We start from the raw sequence: 19,360 nt of genomic DNA, 5'->3' as shown, positions 1-19,360 counted from the left end.
AAATGTTAGTAAAAAAATACTAGGCCAATATGCTCTAAATAAGTTAGAAATTGTACCTGTACTTAATAAAAGAATAAAGGATATTAAACTGATTACGATAACTGGGTTATGAGATTTGTCTACTGTTTGCTGGTGTGAATTTCACTTAAGCACTGTTTTGGCTGTTAGTTTCTTAAAGGGGTAACAGTCCAGGTAAAAGGCATTTAACAAGTACATGCTAATAAGGGGAAGTGTTTGGTGTTCTGTAATGCATTCGGGTCTTGGAGATAGTTGGCAAGGGCTGATTATAATTAGAATGTTTTCTGGAGACATGATGGTGGGGATGGTCTTGTTCTATACACGACACTTATTCAGAGGTAGCAGGGACTGATAAGGTGTGAAAACGCAGTAATGGGTTTGAAAGGGTTGTTTTGATTAGAAAGGGTTGTTTTAAATTTGATTTATCTTATGACAGTAAAATATACTACAGAACCGCAGTTTTATAAATGAATGAATGAGTGAATGAATGAAACAGTGTTATAGTAGGGAGTTATGAGTGGGTTAGAAAAGGAGTTATGAATGAACAAAAATAGAGCACTTGTGAGTGGGAAATATAAAGTGTTTGTGAATGAGTTAGTGAAGGGACTTAGAATACAATATCTCGCAAGTTGAATATTCATATTATGTTTCAGCTACTATTTACACTTCTGAAAACAAGGTATTGAAATATGCAATGACTCTCATTTATTAAGAATAAAGGATAAAGTACATTGAAAATTGTGTTACAATTATTTAGTTTTAATATTTGGAACTTAATTTGTTAAATGTTAGACAAATGCTCATTGTCTAGATAAACTGATAATAACTCTGATGTAAATTATGAGGAAAGATGTGTCATTTATAACTATTAATATCTTTCCTTTAGAGTTTGGATTTCAATAAGTAACATTTGGGTTCTAATTTTCTTTATGGAAGGATTTAGCCATGAACTAGGTCAGTCTTTATAAACCATGGTTTTAAGCCAGTATGTTTCAGAAAGCACATGACCGAAGGCCTCTTGGAGAATTACGAATTTTAGTTTGATATTGTGAGGCTTTATGACTGGAAAAGAAATAAAACATTGAGCCATTTGCTTATCATAAACTGGGATGAGCAAGTTTTTCTTTAAAAAGACAAAATAATTAAAAGCTTCTAAATTCAGTCTGAAGGAGACCTGACTGAAGTCATATATTCGAATAGCTGATCCCAGGAAAAGGAATTTGTTGAGAACAGTTAAGGCAATAAGCTACCTCTGTGTAAGTGTTTTATTTTGTGGGAACTTCCCGACCAGAAAGGTTTGCTTGGTACTCTACAGGTTATTAAAAGTCTGAAGAAGCCTAAGATATCAGTAATGTGAGTATTCACGGGAAAGGTTTTCACAACGTATAATTCCTTTTTTGGTAAGGAACTTGAATATTGCAGAAAAACACATCCTGGCAAAGTTTTTCATCTTGCACACTTTGTGACAATTCACAAGAAATTCACAACAACTTTTTTCATTATGTATGAGAAGAGATTGTTAATTCTGCGACAAGAGGACTTAGATTGGTAGAAATGTTGTCGTGGACAATGCATCAATTCAATGACAAGTGACAATTAACTGCCAATTTGATTAAGTTTAAACCAGGCAGTTTGACTCTGATTAATCAAGGCTTTGCGCTGAAAAATGAGCCAAAGAACCAGGAGAGGGAGTCGAGAAGGAAACAAAAGGAATCCATATTAAAGCACTCATTGCCATATCCTCATTATCCTATGCCTTCCAAGGACCTTCAAGTAATGAACACTGAAGTCATCTCTTTATGCTGAGGGAAAGGCCACTGATAAAGCAGTTAATTATATTTTTGGCTCGGGCATGACCTTGAGGAATTCCTGCAATGTAGTCCTGTGGTATGACCCCAACTGATATTATCATTGTATGAGTGAGATCACAGACTAAAATCTGGCTTGATAAATAATATTTTGCTTTTCTTTTGAGGTGGTCAATTTCTGACACACAAGTATATAATGCTCCAGATCTGTTTTTAACAATAAAACTGATATTTATTATGCAAAAAAGTACAAGCTATTCATATGGAGCACAATTCAATGGCTTCAAAACACAGTAAACATACAATTCCTTGAATACAATACAATATCCAACAACATCTCTTTATAGTATTCAATCACCAGAGAGAATTCCCTTTTCTATCACATCTGTAGATTTGACCTGCCTGTTACGTCAATTCCTTGTCAAGTTTGATAGCCTCATGCTTATGTATTCTCATGAATGGAATTATAATTTCTCAGCTTTGAATATCTCCTTCAGATTCCTAACCAAATATTTCTGGTTAAGAACTTTGAAACTAAAGGCCTTCCATTAAGTTAGTCGATTTTCTAACTTTTCTGTTTCCAACATGATTAATGAGGGTAGAGTGGTAGACATTGTCTACGGGTTAGTAAAGCCTTAGACAAAGTTCCACATGGTATACTGATTCAGAAAGTTAGTTCACATGGGATTCAGGGAGAGTTTGTAAATTGCATACAAAATTGACTTGATGGCAGGAGACAGAGGGTGATGGGTAGAGGGTTGTTTGTAGGACCAGAGGCTTATGACCAGTAGTGTTCTGCAGGGATCTACGGTGGGTCAACTATTGTTTGTCATTCATATAAATGATTGGGATGAGAACTTAGGAGGCATGGTTAGTTAAGTTTTTGGATGACACCAAAATTGGTGGGATAGTTGGTAGTAAAGAAGATTATCTAAGATTACAAATAGAACTTGATCTATTGGGCCAATGGGCTGAGGAGTGACAGATGGAGTTTAATTTGGATAAATGTAAGATGTTGCATGTAAGATGGGGCAGCACAATGGCTCAGTGGTTAGCACTGATGCCTCACAGCACCAGGGTCCCAGGTTCGATTCCATCCTCGGGTGACTGTCTGTGTGGAGTTTGCACATTCTCCTTGTGTCTGCGTGGGTTTCCTCCGGGTACTCTGGTTTCCTCCCACAGTCACAAAGATGTGCAGGTTAGGTGAATTGACCATACTAAATTGCACATAGTGTTTGGTGCATTAGTCAGAGGGAAATGGATCTGGGTGGCTTACTCTTCGGAGAGTCGGTGCGGACTGGTTGGGCCGAAGGGCCTGTTTCCACACTGTAGGGAATCTAATCTAATTTTGGTAAAACAAACCAGGACAGGACTTATACAGTTTAGGTAGTGCCCTGGATAATGTTGTCGATCAGAGAGACCCAGGGATTCAGGTACATAGCTCTTTAGAATATTGTGTCACAGGTAGACAGGGTGATTAAGAAGGTGTTTAGCATGCTTGCCTTGACTGCTCAGACCATTGGGTATAGGAGTTGAGATGGCATGTTAGGTTGTACAGGATATTGGTGAAGTTACCTTTGGAGTACTGTGTACAGTTCTGGTCACTCTGCTATAAGAAGAATATTATTAAATTAGAGAGGGTTCAGACAGGATTCACTGGGATGTTACTGGGACTGGAGCATTTCAGATATAAGGAGACACTGGATAGGTTGTAACGTTTTCCACAGGAGCGTAGGAGATTGAGGGGTGACCTTATAGAAGTTTATAAAGTTATGTGGGACACAGATAAAGTGAATAGCAAAGGTCTTTTCCTGAGGGTAGAGGAGTTTTCAAATATAGGGGGCATATATTTAAGGTGAAAGGAGAAAGATCTAAAAGGAACTCAAGGGGCAAAGTTTTCATGCAGAGAGTGGTTCATATGTTGAATGAACTGTTAGAGGAAATGGTAGACGCAGGTACAGTTGCAACATTTAAAAGTCATTTGGACAGGTAATGGACAGCAACAGTTCAGAGGGATATGGGCCAAATACAGGCAAGTGGGACGAGTTCAGTTTGGGAAACTTGATTGCCATGGATGTGCTGGTCCGTAGGGTCTGTTTGCGTGCTGTTAGACTCTATGACTCTATCCAACTTCAACTGCACCTTTCACAAATTGAAAACAAGTTCCAAACTTTGAGATTTTCCCGAAACAAACCAACAAAAAAACCTTGAGTCTTCTAATTAAAAGCAAGCTCATGCCCGAGAATGATTACTCTGTCCACTTGCAGAACTCTCCTACTACAAACAGTTTTTTACCACTGCAGGAAGTCACTCTCTCTCATACTCATTTGAAAATAACGTGCTTTCAAAATAATGACAATTAATCATTAAATCCTTTCATATACAGAGACCAAAAGCCACATGCCATTGGTTCAAAACTCAAACACTAAAATAAGTTCTATTAAAATATAATATATAAATCACACACCTTGTATCATACCTGGGACTTAGTTGGTTGGCCTCCAAAAATCACAAACATGTTCTTTTGTGCTAATTTGTGTCAATGCCTTTTCCTAGATTAGTCTATACTAAGTTCTTTTGCACCTTTTCATGTTATGAATAACTCACATTAAAATAACGCCTTCAATATAGAAGGCAGAACTTACACATGGGTCCTCTGAATCTGACTCATCAGAATTTGAGTTAACAGACAATGATCAGAAAAACAAATCACACCCTAATCATTCCAGGTTGGTCAGCAAGTTGAGCCGAAGGCTCTACTTTTGTGCTTTACAACTCAATGACTTGAAGTACCTAATAGGAATTTGGGATATTGCTAAGCTTGATATCAGGATGGAACTCATCTGTAATTATGCTATTGCTACATCCTGAAAGATCCAACAACTGAGGCCAGAACATTTCATACCTCTGAGATTATTTACTTAAATTGATAATGCACAACTTCTTTACTTCATTGATGTTATAATAAATAGTTGGCAAAGTTACCAAAAATATTTAAGGCTTGGTTTGTATTGATTATGAAATTGGAAATTGACGCACATCATTCCTTACAAAATAAATTGCAGCATCCTGTGATATATTTGGACACATAGTTAATAAGTGGTAAGAGTATGAATGAAATTAACTGAGTGGAGTGCAATGATTGTGGTCTGATTACATCATTGTTCTATTATGTGCTCTATTGTTTTGCATGGCCTGATGTATGTAAATATTGAAAAGAAACAAACAAGAGGCAGAGAGAAAATATGAGTATACAAATAGGAGCATGGGTAGGATATTGGGGATCTCAAACAAGCTTCATCATTTGTAAGATCATGGCTAATCTGATTATGGCCTCAACTCGATTTTTCTGTTTACCAGCTTTAACCATTGATTCCCTGCTTAAACAAGACTCTATTTAATTTAGGCTTAAAAATACTCAATGATCCTATCCTCATTACTCATTAGGAAAGAGTCCTTGATTTACTAACATCCCTCTGAAAAAAATAAATAATTTCCTCATCCCCCATCTTAACAGATGATCCTTCATTTGTAAATTGAGTCCTCAAGTTCTAGTGTCTCCTGGAAGGGGAAACATCCTCATCGTACCCACACCATCGAACACCTTCAGGATCTTGTATACTTCAATAAGATTGCTTTCTGAAGAATGGAATAGAACTATATGACACAAGGAAAGCAGACAAAATGAAATATTTCTCTTCAATTTCACTGTAGGCCAGATCTTCTGCTGTTCTGACAAATATTGAGTGAGCTCTGGAATGATTAGGGTGTGATTTGTTATTCTGATCATTGGCTGTTAACTCAAATTCTCATGAGTCAGGTTTAGGGGACCCATGTGTAAGTTCTGCCTTCTTACAATTAAAGAAAATAGTAAGTGCTTTAAGATTTTGCAATTCATAACTTTTTGCTGCAAAATAATAGTTGTAAGTGCCTCAGAATTCCATGGATTTATTGTATTTATTGACTCACAATTAAAAGAAAATTCTTCTGTTGATTGTGCGAATGTTTTTACTGTGAGAAAAGTACCGTTGAGACGTATCATAGTTCAAGTCAGTGTCATCTGTAATCGAACAATTAGTTGTTTAAATCATTTTAAGAACTCATGTATGATGGCATATTCTGCCCAATAACCTATTATTAACATTTCTTTCTTATTCTTCAACAAGAACAAGCTTTACATATATTTTGTAAATATTACAATAATATTTCCCTTTGCAAACACCTGCTGATCTGCAATGGGGCTGAAATTTGAATTCAGAAGATGGTAGAAACAGGCTATTTACCATAGTCACTAGATGTTGCTGAAGAGCTTATCTCAATTTGCTTATGTCCAACCCTATTCACCATCACAATTAAAGTAAAATCCTGAAGAATTGGAGGAGGTGATATTTCTAGCAATGCAACGTCATCGTCATTTTCTTTTTAATCAGCACATTTACGTTTGGAATCAATTGAGTCAGGAAAACCAAGCCCTGTGTTATTGTTTGTAAGTGTTATCTGAAATGTATTTCATTAAGTGTAACTCTATCCCTTTGTTTAGGCCACTGATTTAGGAGAAGGTGCAACGGATTTTGATATTGTCATCCATGTCCAGGAAACTGTATGTGCTGTAAATTCTGGATTGGATCCGGCAAATTGTACATTGCTATCTACCCCAGATGCCGTGAGTATTACAATGCTAACCATTTACTGCCTTGTTCTAATTAAACCTTAAAATGGCATATTGACCTGCCATGCAACATGTGAAATTTAGTCCTGCATTGGTTGATAATTCACATTGACCCCCACACAGCAGTAGGTAATAAAGCATCCATTTGTGAGTTAGCATTACAGAGATAGCTTTGGAAGGTTCTGTTGTTAACATGGAACAAAGTAGGGTCAGTGATAGGGCAATATTATAATGAACTACAGCTCTAATTTTGATGCAGTATGGACTTCCTCCATAATCCAGCTGAATGGGACTGCCCTCAATTGATTCTTTCCTGCTTATCCCTTAATAGTTGTGCTAAGGCTATTCCTTCCCATTTCTGAATAGTTACCTTTAGAACACATCCTCAGTTCCCGTCTCTTCCTCATTTATATTGCACCTTCATGACTATTCTACAAGAAACAGTCTTGAACAAAGTGACAGTACCTTGTACACTATATGAAAAGGGTGCTGATTTGTTGGGCCATCACTGGCATGGAGATTCAGCAAGAACCTGTTAATCTTAATTCTCAGGAAAGGCAGTTAGATTCTGATAGCCTTAGCTGTCTCCATGACAAATTTTTTGAAGAATGTGCAATATCCTTACAAATTCATTTTGTCTCCATAAAATAGAATCATGTGCATTGATGCAAATTGCTTTCAGTACATGTGAATGCATCACACTATGGACTCAGGTGATAATCTTAGATTAGGTTCTAGTGTAGCTCCTAGCATTTCCAGATTGTTTCATAACTGATTTTCTATGTCAGAATCACATCAATGGTGGATAAACTTTCTGGAGGTTTGCAAAAGTGGACTGCTTAAGTTCAAATAGACTATTGTCTACTGTAGGTTTGATCGCTGAGCTGGAAGGCTCATTTTGAGATGTTTCATCACCATATTAGGTAATATCTTCAGTGAGCCTCCGGACGAAGCACTGGTGGTGTAGCCCGCTTTCTATTTATATGTTTGGGTTTTCTTGGGTTGATGATGTCATTTTCTGTGGTGACATCATTTCCTATTGTAATGCCATTTCCTGTTCTTTTTCACAGGGGGTGATAGATGGGATCCAAATCAATGAATTTGTTGATGGAGTTCCTGTTGGAAGTGATGCTTCTAGGAATTCTCGTGCATGTCTCTATTTGGCTTGTCGTAGGATGGATGAAAAGGATGCGAGACCATATACAGACAACAAGTAAAACTAATGTCATTTATAAAATACCTTGCAAGAACTGTAACAAACACTACATTGGACATACAGGCAGAAAACGAGCCACCAGGATACATGAACACCAACTAGCCACAAAACGACATGACTCTCTCTCATTAGTATCCTTACATATGGATGAGGAAGGACACCACTTCAACTGGGACAACACATCCATCCTAGGACAAGCCAACAGAGACACACATGAGAATTCCTAGCAGCATAGCATTCCAATAGGAACTCAATCAACAAACACATTGACATTTACCACCCACTGCGAAAAAGAACACAAAACGATACCACCATAGGAAATGACATCACTACAGGAAATAGAATCACCAACCCAAGAAATCCAAACACGTAAATAGAAAGGGGGCTACACCATCAGTGCTCCATCCAGAGGCTCACTGACAATGTTACCTAGTATGATGACGGAACATCTGAAAACGAACTTACAGCTCAGTGAGCAAATCTACATCCAGAACCTCAACCTGAGCTACAAATCTTTTCATAACCTTTTGCCTTGGAGCAAAATGGTGCATAGAGAAGATATCACCTTGACAATACAAAAAGAATCTGGATCAATATTAAAAGTGCAAGGAAGAAGTGAAAAAGGAAATATTAGAGGCAAAACAAGATTAGACTGGTGGTCTGCATAAAGGGAATTCAAAGATCTTCTATAAGGAGATAGATAATGACAGGATTCAAACCAGGTCCCCAGAACATTACCTGGCTCGCTGAATTTTTAGTCTAGTGATAACACCACCAAGGCCATCACCTGCCTCATCTATGACATGGCTTATTTAATCCACTGTTGGTCTGTCTGGTTAACTCAGGACACATTGCTCTGGAGTTGGCCTGTGGGACTTCCTATGAAAATGGTGACTGGTATAATTCTTTTTGAAGATCTTTGGAAAGCAGTACAATTGAACTGTGCATGGATTGGGAATCATGAGACTTGGGAAAAAGAAGCAGGTCAATGATATGTCTGAATACAGTGGTTTTAAGTAAAGGTGGAGTCATGCCTGGGGGGTTTGGAAAAAAGGTGAATTGAGTTGGTGTTTAGATTAGATTAGATTACTTACAGTGTGGAAACAGGCCCTTCGGCCCAACAAGTCCACACCGACCCGCCGAAGCGTAACCCACCCATACCCCTACATTTACCCCTTTTAACCTAACACTACGGGCAATTTAGCATGGCCAATTCACCTGACCCGCACATCTTTGTGACTGTGGGAGGAAACCGGAGCACCCGGAGGAAACCCACGCAGACACGGGGATAATGTGCAAACTCCACACAGTCAGTCGCCTGAGTCGGGAATTGAACCCGGGTCTCTGGCGCTGTGAGGCAGCAGTGCTAACCACTGTGCCACCGTTTAGCTGCAATAGGTCTTGGCTTGTACACCAAAGATTATGACTGATGGTTACCATTATCAAAGGCTTTTAAACAGAATGGGTGTGGTTCCACAGACTCAATATTAAAGCATTCCCTGATAATATATTCAAAACATAGGAAACAGTTAAAGGAAAAGATTCAAACACTGTGGTACCTCAGCAAAGAGATACATAGACTATTATCATGACTGTCAGGGAGGAGCTAGAATGTAGCAAAAGTATCTTTATATAAATATTAAAAAATACTTTTCTGAATAGTTTCAGGATTTGCCTACAACCCCGTTGTCTCAGTATCCTCGCTGATCTGATACAGTCAGATTATCTCTATGATTAACTGCAATAAGATAGGCAACCATTTCAATTTTTGCAAAGTCCTTGTACTGTTCTGGCAATGCTGGATATCAGAATTCTGAATATCAAATATCCAGCTGTCACTCTACTCTAAACCCACCTAGCACTCTATTTACCTAGGCACCAAACCCGCTCACCATCTGGCATCCTATCCACCCAGCACTCTAACATCACACTTATCTAATGTTCCTCCTGCTTGACAGCAGCTGTCAAAGTGTTTGTGTGGACTCTTGCATTTTTAGACTACAGCAACTGACTGCTGTGAAGTGGGGATATGGTCTGCCTTCTTCTGACAGTTCAACATTGCAAAAGAACTGCTTGAGTGGCGCAACATATCTAATGGAGGCCTGAGCAGATCATTTCCCAGAAATGTGGAACTCCGTTCTTCCATTAAAAAGAACAATGATATTGGAAATCTGCATGAGACTGTCCCTCCCTAGGAATCTGGCCCAACATTCACTGTGTTAATAAAAGCCCTTGATGTTTACAGTACATTTCATGAAGATGTGCGACCCTTAGTTCAATATGCCACTCATTATTACTGTTACTGAATTATAGCCTCAACCTTTATATTTGTAGAAAACTGCTACTTGCACCAGCCAGGTTGAAGTGAGACGTAACGAAAGTCCACTTGTTATGGTACAATGCATGAACACAAGCATGACAACACAAACCCCTACGTCAACATCAACACCAACACCGACCCCAACATCAACACTAACACCTACATCAAACTCAACCCAAACATCAACCCCAACCCCAACACCAACATCAAACTCAACTCAAACACCAACACCTACCCCAACACCAACATCAACACCAACACCAACACTAACAAACATCAACCCCAACTCCAAACACAACAGCAACCTCAACCCCAACCCCAACCACAACACCAACATCAACCCCAACTCCAAACACAACAGCAACCTCAACCCCAACCCCAACCACAACACCAACATCAACCCCAACTCCAAACACAACAGCAACCTCAACCCCAACCCCAACCACAACACCAACATCAACCCCAACTCCAAACACAACAGCAACCTCAACCCCAACACCAACATCAACATCGACACCAACATCAACAATGACCACAACAACAACGACAACAAAATCACCACCATCGTCATCTTCAGAAAGCAGTGAATCATCTTCATCGGAAAGCAGTGAATCATCAGAAGAATGCAATACAAAGGTAAATTGCAGAACTTTGAAAATTTTATTTCACGAAATAATGGTTTGCAACATCCTGGAAATCTGGTTTGAAGTAGAGTCATAGAGATGGAAACAGACCCTTCGCTCCAACCTGTCCGTGCCGACCAGATATCCCAACCCAATCTAGTCCCACTTGCCAGCACCCCGTCCATATCCCTCCAAACCCTTCCTGTTCATATACCCATCCAAATGCCTTTTAAATGTTGCAATTGTACCAGCCTCTACCACTTCCTCTAACAGCTCATTCCATACTCGTACCACCCTCTGCGTGAAAAAGTTGCCCCTTACGTCTCTTTTATATCTTTCCCCTGTCACCCTAAACCTATGTCCTCTAGTGCTGGACTCCCTGACCCCAGGGAAAAGACTTTGCCTATTTATCCTATCCATGCCCCTCATGATTTTGTAAATTTCTACAAGGTCACCCCTCAACCTCCAACACTCCAGGGACAACAGCCCCAGTCTGTTCAGCCTCTACCTATAGCTGAAATCCTCCAACCCTGGCAACATCCTTGTAAATCTTTTCTGAACCCTTTTAAGTTTCACAACATCTTTCCGATAGGAAGGAGACCTGAATTGCACAAATTGTCAAAATAAAACCTCGACTTGAAACCATCCAGCATAAGTAGAGAAGAAATTGAAGTGAGGTGAGTCATTTGGCTTCTTATTCATGTTCTGCCATTCACAAGATCATGGCTGACCACCTACTCAAACACTTTACTGTGCCTTTTTAAAAAATTCATTTATGGAACGTTGGTATCGCTGGCTGCCTGTTGCCCTTGAGAAGGCGGTAGTGAACTGCTTCTTGAACTGCTGTAGTCCACCTGCTGTGGGTTGACCCACAAAGCTATTAGGGTGGGATATTGACCAGCGACAGTGAAACAATGGCAATACATTTCCAAGTAAGGACGTTGAGTGGCTTAGAGGGGAACTTGAAGGTAATGGTGTTTCCATGTAACTGCTGCCCTTACTGAAAGAATATGACATTTCTTTCAGTAAGGAGATTAAATCGATATGCATTTTTCAGGATGCACTTTCACCAAAGCCCTTGATAATTGCAAAGGGTTCCCTTGCTTTTATGTTTCAACCTTCTTGTAATAGAGGCAACTTACACTATTTGCCTTCTTAATTGTTAGCTTTCTGTGATTCATATTCAAATATACTCTTTGCCCTTTGAATCGCAACACTTACTCAGGTCTTACATGAAAAGAAAAACTGCTTTTCATTTTTCCAACCAAACAGACCCTGTTTGCGCCTCTCCATAATGTAGCTCTGCCCCCATGTAAAAATGAAACTCATGCATATGTCCAGAATTTGCACCTATTCTGATGTGTTTATAATTGACTCTAAACCCCATGCGATTTCATCACATCATGGAACATTTAAGATATTTTTTATACTGATGTCAATGTGTCGAATGAGACAGACTCAGAGATTTAGTTTTATTGTAAATCTATACTTTAGCACAAACCTCAGTTTCCACTTTTCCACTTCTCAACTATTTTCCTTTCCAGAAGCCAACTCGACCTCAGAGGAACTTGGCTCCTTTTTTCCGTTGTTAAAGCTTACCATCAAATTGCCCAACTAAAAAACTCCACTACCAGGAGCTGTGTTATGAAGTTAAGTTAGCACATTGCTATCTGCGGGAGATTTAAATTTGCCGATGCAGAGATAGGTCACTGAAGTCAAAATCTGGGCAATCAATACGTTTGATCAGAAAGAAGACCTGATTGATTGATTAAGACAGACTTTTGAGATTTTCTGTTCAAGAAACATCTACACAAAGACCTCCTTATTCTTCGAATTGGAGATATAACTGATACTTCTTATGTCAGAGATATGGCAGAGGTCGAAGATACAGACATTGCAGGAAGGGACATGGTTCAAGATGGTGGTATTGGTGGAGGCGTCGCTGGGGCAGACGAAGGCTTAACAGATGGAATCGCTACAGGTACCACAGAAGATACTGAAAAGGCTGGAAGAACTGGAGAGAGTAAAATCCAAATTTAGTAAGTATCACCAGAGACTTACTTTTGTTTTTATTTCATCTATGTTTTGTCCTGGATTGCATAAAATTATAACCAGTTTGTGTTGGTCTTATTTGTTCCCATCTAATCAATATGCCTATCCAGTTTCCAAATCAATTTTGCTCTCCCTCATTCAGCTTCCTCTATAATCTACTGAAGCATCGAAACATAGGAGCACGAATAGGCCATTCAGCCCATTGAGCCTACTCTGCCATTTTAGACCTTGGCTGATTATCTACCTCAATGCAATATTCACGTGCTATCGCCATATTTTTTGTCATCATTAATAACTAAAAATCTATCAATCTTTGCCTTGAACTTACTTAATGACTAGTCTTCCATCACCTTCTCAGGTAAAGGATTCAACAGATCCACCATCTTCAAAGCGAAGATATTCTGCTTCTTTTCAGTCTAAATTAGCTTGCCTTTCAGTCTAAGATTATGTTCCCTCATTCTAGACCCTGCTAATCAGATGAAATACCATTTCTGTATCTACCCTTTAATAATTGTGTGGGTCTCTACAGAATCATTTCTCAATCTTCTGAACTGCAGACTATATAGTCACCTCAATCTGTCATCACAGGAAAATCCCACCAATCCAGGAATCAGTCCAGTTATGCCCCTTGTTATGGACTAAGTCAGACCACTCGAAACGTTCTTAAGCAGACAGCTCAGACAATAACTTTGCAATTTGTTTCGGTAAGTGTACGGTGAAAATTACCCGGATTACTTTTGCTAGGTTGAATACTAGATTTTGAAACAGACAAAACCTCGTTCACAAAATTACACAATGAAACACTAAGAACATAATAAAGAACCCCTACAGAACTCAGCCCATCCAATTAGACTTAATTATGCTGCTCTGAATACACACAACAGTCCCAATAAGCAAACTCCCTTTAAAACCCAATATAAATGGAACACATGCTTAAGTTGAAGGCCAGAAAGAAAGAGAAAGGTTTTCCACACAGCTCCCTGTTGAAATTCCAACCAGCTTAAGACTGGACTAAACTGCTCAGCTCAGCTAGAGAGCTGACCATTCCCCTTTAATTATACAGGTCACTTCTAAAACATGGCCGCTTTGGCCCAAAGTCTCATCTGTTTACATATAAACAAAAGGCCTCTCAAAATACTTTTTTTTATCTCTGTACCAAACCAGACTGATCAGAGCCTACCCTAGTTTATTACCCCTCTGAAAAAAATCAAGGGCAGAGTCTCCTTGAGCTAAGGGACAGCTTTTAGAAAAAAAAAGGACTAGCTTTGTGACACCTCCCCCTTAAAAAAAACTAAAAGATGGCTTCATTTTTAACCCTTCAAAACCTGGTTAGTAGTCTAAATATACATATACACTATATTAACTATAAACATGCAAACATTCACAACCACATGCAAATTCAGATCACGGTACACCTACCACCAATTGCCTCTGGATCTCATTCGATTCTCAACAACACATTGGCAATCACGTTTTTACAACCTGTCACATTCAAAATTGTCAAATTGAATGGCTGCAACAACAAGCTCCATCTAAACAGACTGGTATTTTTGTGCTTAACGTTTTCCACAAATGTCAATGGGTTGTGATCAGTGTATACGACTGTCTCAGTTGCATTGCTGGTAATATAAACACGGAAATGTTGTAATGCCAACACCAAGGTGAAAGTCTCTTTCTCCACTGTTGAATATTTCTGTTGCTGAACGTTTAACTTCCTGGAAAAATACCCGATGAGTTTATCTGTCCCTTCATCCTCCTACATGAGCACCGCACCAACACCCACATCACTGACATTAATAGCCACCTTGAAAGGTTTTGTGTAATCCGGTGTGGCTAATACTGGGGCAGTAGTTAACACAGTTTTTCAGCTATCAAATGCCTTTTGACAGTCCCCTGTCCACTGAACCGTCTTGCCTTTTTTTAACGATTCAGTGAGTGGAGCAGCTACACTGATAAAGTTTGGCACAAACTTTCGATAAAACCCGTTCAATCCCAGGAACTGTAGAACTGCTTTTCTCGTCAACGGTGTGGGATATTCCCCAATTACTTTCATTCTAGCATCTCATGGCCCAGGAGGGTGACTTGGACTTTGGCAAATTCACTTTTAGCTAGGTTTACCACCAAGCCTGCCTTCCGAAGTTGATCAAACAAGTCTAATAAATGCTGTAAACGTTCCTTCCATGAGTGACTAAAAATCACCAGGTCATCAATATGCACTACGCAGTTGGATAAACCGGCAATGACCTTATTAGTCAGTCTCTGAAATGTGGCTGGAGCGTTTTTCATACCAAATGGCATGACTTTGAACTAATATAGTCCATTTGGCATTACAAAAGCCGAAATTGCCTTTGTTCTCCCTGACAGAGGTACTTGCCAGTAGCCTCTGACCGAGTCCAACTTTGAAATGTAAGTTGATTGTCCCACTTTTTCAACACAGTCCTCCCACCGTGGAATTGGATATGCATCAGTCTTTGTAATGGCATTGACTTCGCGATAGTCCACACATAACTGTTGGGTACCATCTGGCTTTAGCACCATTACTATGGGTGAGCTCCAGTCATTGTAACTCACTTTGATTATACTATTTTGGAGCATGTGCCCTATCCCCTTCTGAACCTGTGCCAACTTTAGAGGGTTATGCCTACAAGGATGGTGCTTATATGGAACAGCATCTCCTATATCTACATCAAGCACAATTAGGTTAGTTCTTCCCAGTTTATTTCTGCACATCTCGCCCATGTGATTGTAATAACTCTTTCAGGTCATTTTGATTTTCTTGTGGAAGGTAACTCAAAAATGTATACCAATTTTTGACAACTTCCTCATTGTCCAATTTGATTTGAGGAATGTCTAATTCAGAATTGTCTGAACTTGATTCTTCCTTCTGAGCTGTAATCATTAACACCTTCTCCTCTTGCTTTCCTTCTCTATCAAAATATCTTTTGAGCATATTCACATGACACACTCTGTGAGATTTCTTCCTGTCTGGAGTCCTTATCAAGTAGTTTACCTCACTCCATTTCTTCTCAATTTAATATAGTCCACTAAACCTTGCTTTTAAAGGCTCACCTGTTACTGCAACTAACACATGAGAGTTTGTCCAGTACTCCTACCACAAATTCTCCACTCTTCTCTGGACTCTCTAGCCTCACTTTACACAACTGAGCACTTTTTGTCTCACCATGAATTCCTGTTACCAGTACCTTTTCTGGCAATAGTCCCTCAGGAGTACACATCTCCTCATCCTTCAGCATTGCAGACTGAGAGGATCCTGTGTCCCTTAATACTGTAACCTCGTTACCTACTACTCCTGGTCTATGTGAATAAACTTTACCCTTGCATGTATATTTTTTAAGCAGATCTGGCACTTCCTCCTTAATCGACCTCTGATCATCTTGTACACTTTGAGGCAGTTGTCTAACTTCCCTGGTGCTCTTTAATACTAGTCCAACAAAACTTCCAGGCTTGTCTGGCTTCCCTACATCTAGCTTTCTCCTAGCCCACCAACACTGTGATTTCATGTGGCCCACTTTATTACAGTAAAAACACCGGAGCTTTTTAACTTCTGTGTGCCCCTCAAAGGTTTCTTTTTCACCCTGTGATAAGTTATCCTTATGATCTTCACTCTGATCTACCTTTCCCTTTCCAAATGAGGATTTTTCTTGGCCCCAGTTTCTATCCCTCATGGACTGAAATTGGTTCTGGAAGCCAAACCGAGTTTTATGGACCAGTTCATAATCATCAGCCACTTCAGCTGCTAACCTTGCTGCTTTAACTCTCTGCTCTTCCACATGTGTTCTCATTACTTCAGGCAGTGAATTTTGAATTCTTCCAAAGAATTACCTTTCTAAAGGCATCATAGGTTTGCTCAATTTTTAAAGCTCTTAATCACCTATCGAAATTACTCTGTTTGATCCTTTCAAACTCAGGATAGGTTTGATCAGGGTCCCTCCTTTGATTCCTGCAAAGTTGTCTATAGACTCTGGTACAAGCTCATATGCACTTAAAATGGCTTTTTCTCACCTCCACATACTCCCCAATTACCTCCTCTGATGGTGATGCAAATACCTCACCAGCCCTACCCACAAGTTTTGTTTGGATCAACAAAACCTACATTGCCACTGGCCACTGCATTTGTTTAGCCACCTTTTCAAATTAGATGAAAAAGGCTTCGACATCCTTCTCATCAAATTTAGGCAATCTTTGAACATACTTCAACAGTTTCTCACAAGGCTTCTGACTACCAAGGGCTTGCACCTCCTCACTCTCTTCCTCATTAAGCCTACCCTCAGCCTTTATCTCCAGCCTTTTAAGCTGTCTTTCCTTTTTAAGTGTCAGTTTTGAAACTCAAAAGCTCTCTCTTTTTCTCTGCTCTCTTTTTCCCTCTCTTCTGCGTTTAATCGTAACTCAAGCTGTTTCATTTCTGCTGCCCTTTCCTTATCTTTTTCTTCCAACTCAAGCTACTTCATTTGCAGCTAATTCTTGCCATCTCTATAGATTCTGATGGTTTCTCCAGCAAGTTTAAATGCTGAGCTACTGCTGTAATTATCTCTCCTTTCCTCACAGAAGCAGCTTCTCTGCTAATTCTTGCAACTTGGTCTTTTTGCAAAACTTCCAAAATCACCACATCCACCTCCAGAAAACTTCTGCCAACTGAAACAACCATTTCTATCCCAAATTTTGTCCACGTAACCAAACCAATACCCAAAATAAAGACACTAGCACCTACCACTCACTGTTTAAAATCCCACAAAAAGCCCCCAATCTGTTATGGACTAGGTCAGACAAATTAAAACATTCTTAAGCAGGCAGCACAGATCATAACTTTACAATTTCGGGTAAGGGTACAATGAAAATTACCCAGATTAAGTTAGCTGGGTTGACAACTAGGTTTTAAAACAGACAAAAATTATTCACAAAATTACACAATGAAACTCAAAGAACAGAATTAAGAACCCCGACAGAATTCAACCTATAGACCTAATTAGACTGTTCCAAATATTCACAACAGTCCCTATAAGCAAACTCCCTTTAAAGCCCAGTATAAATGGAACACATGCTTACAGGTTGAAGTTGAAGGGCAGAAAGAGAGAGAGTTTCCACACAGCTCCCTGTTGAACTTCCAACCAGCTCAAGACTGAACTAAACTGTTCAGTTCAGTTAGAGAGCTGACCACTCCTCTTTCATTATGCAGGTCACTTCTAAGACATTACCACTTTGGCCTGAAGTCTCACCTGTTTACATATAAACAAAAGGCCTCTCAAAATACTGTTCATCTCTGTACCAAACCAGATTGATTGGAGCCCGGCCCAATTTATTACCCCTCTGAATAAAATCAAGGGCAGAGTCTCCTTGAGCCAAGGAACACCTTTTCGAAAAAAAAGAGACTAGCTTTGTGACACCCTGTGCATTCCCTCTGTGGTCAGAATATCCTTCCTCACAGCTGCACATGTGCTCCAAGTGCAGCCTTATCAGTGTCCTGTACAATTGAAACAGGAATTCTTTGCTCCTGTATTCAAATCCTCTTATAATAAAATCCAACGCAGTGTTGGCCTTACAAATTACTTGCTGCACCTGCATGCTAGCTTTCAATGATCTGTGAACAAAGACACCTGGGTCCCTTTGGATATTAACTTTCCAATCTCTCACTATTTAAGAAATATCCTCCTACAAAAGTGGATAACTTTACAATTATCCACATTATTATTGATCTGATATTTATTGCCCACTCACTCAGCTTACCTGAATCATTTGAACACTCTTTACATCTTCCTCATAACTCACATTCTCACAAAGTTTTGCATTATCTGACAATTTTGAAATCTTACAGTTAGTTCCCATCTCAAAATCATTGATACAGATAGTGAGTAAGTGGTTCCAAGCACTGCTATTTTCAGTGTCCCACTGGTTACATGCTGCTAACCTGAGCATGACCCATTTATTCCTACTCTCAGCTTTCTGCTTGGCTCTCATCATCCTCAGTCCCATGCAGTTTATTTTCATCTTCAAATGTTTTACATTGTCCATTGTAATTGTTTTGTTTGCAGTAACGGTATGGGATTGATTTTTCAGCAGTATTTTGATTGTGTATATTTGTTCATTGTCAACTTCCAGATGCTGTCTTTCGAAAATGAAAATCTAAAGTCTTTCTTCATAACTTCTTTGTCTAATACTATGGATCAGATTCTCCTTCTGAACTTCCTCCAGGATTTGAATTATTCTCCTTTATCTCACTGTGACCAGAACTGGACACAGCACGTAAAGGGCAGTCTAAGCAAAGCACAATATGATTTCACCAACCGTTAGTCTGATTGGTACCCGGTGCTTTTTATATTTTATTCATGAGATGTGAGCAATGCCAGTAAACCAAGATGATTGACATCCAACAACCACAACCATCTTAGAGTCAAAGAGTCATAGAGATATACAGCATGGAAACAGACCCTTCAGTCCAACCCATCCATCCCAATCAGATATCCCAACCCAATCTAGTCCCACCTGCCAGCACTCGGCCCATATCCCTCCAAACACTTCCTGTTCATATACCCATCCAAATACCACTTAAATGTTGCAATTGTACCAGCTTCCACCACTTCCTCTGGCAGCTCATTCTATAACTTTTTCTGCATGAAAAAGTTGCCCATTAGGTCTCTT

The 19,360-nt window shown here is 39.4% G+C and overlaps 1 long non-coding RNA gene across 1 annotated transcript in view; it reads left to right on the top strand.

The window, feature by feature from the left end:
• Positions 1–10,499: 10,499 nt before the first annotated feature.
• Positions 10,500–19,360, top strand: part of LOC122551342 — a 15,004-nt gene continuing 6,143 nt past the window's right edge. Inside the window, exons 1-2 of the long non-coding RNA XR_006312077.1 lie at positions 10,500–10,667; positions 12,520–12,693. This is a non-coding gene — a long non-coding RNA (uncharacterized LOC122551342). The remainder of the gene's footprint in view (positions 10,668–12,519; positions 12,694–19,360) is intronic.

The sequence above is a fragment of the Chiloscyllium plagiosum genome, chromosome 7, assembly GCF_004010195.1.
Source record: "Chiloscyllium plagiosum isolate BGI_BamShark_2017 chromosome 7, ASM401019v2, whole genome shotgun sequence".
NCBI classification, from domain to species: Eukaryota; Metazoa; Chordata; class Chondrichthyes; order Orectolobiformes; family Hemiscylliidae; genus Chiloscyllium; species Chiloscyllium plagiosum.
Note: the sequence above shows the minus strand (reverse complement) of the source record. Positions and strands in the feature narration are given on the sequence as shown.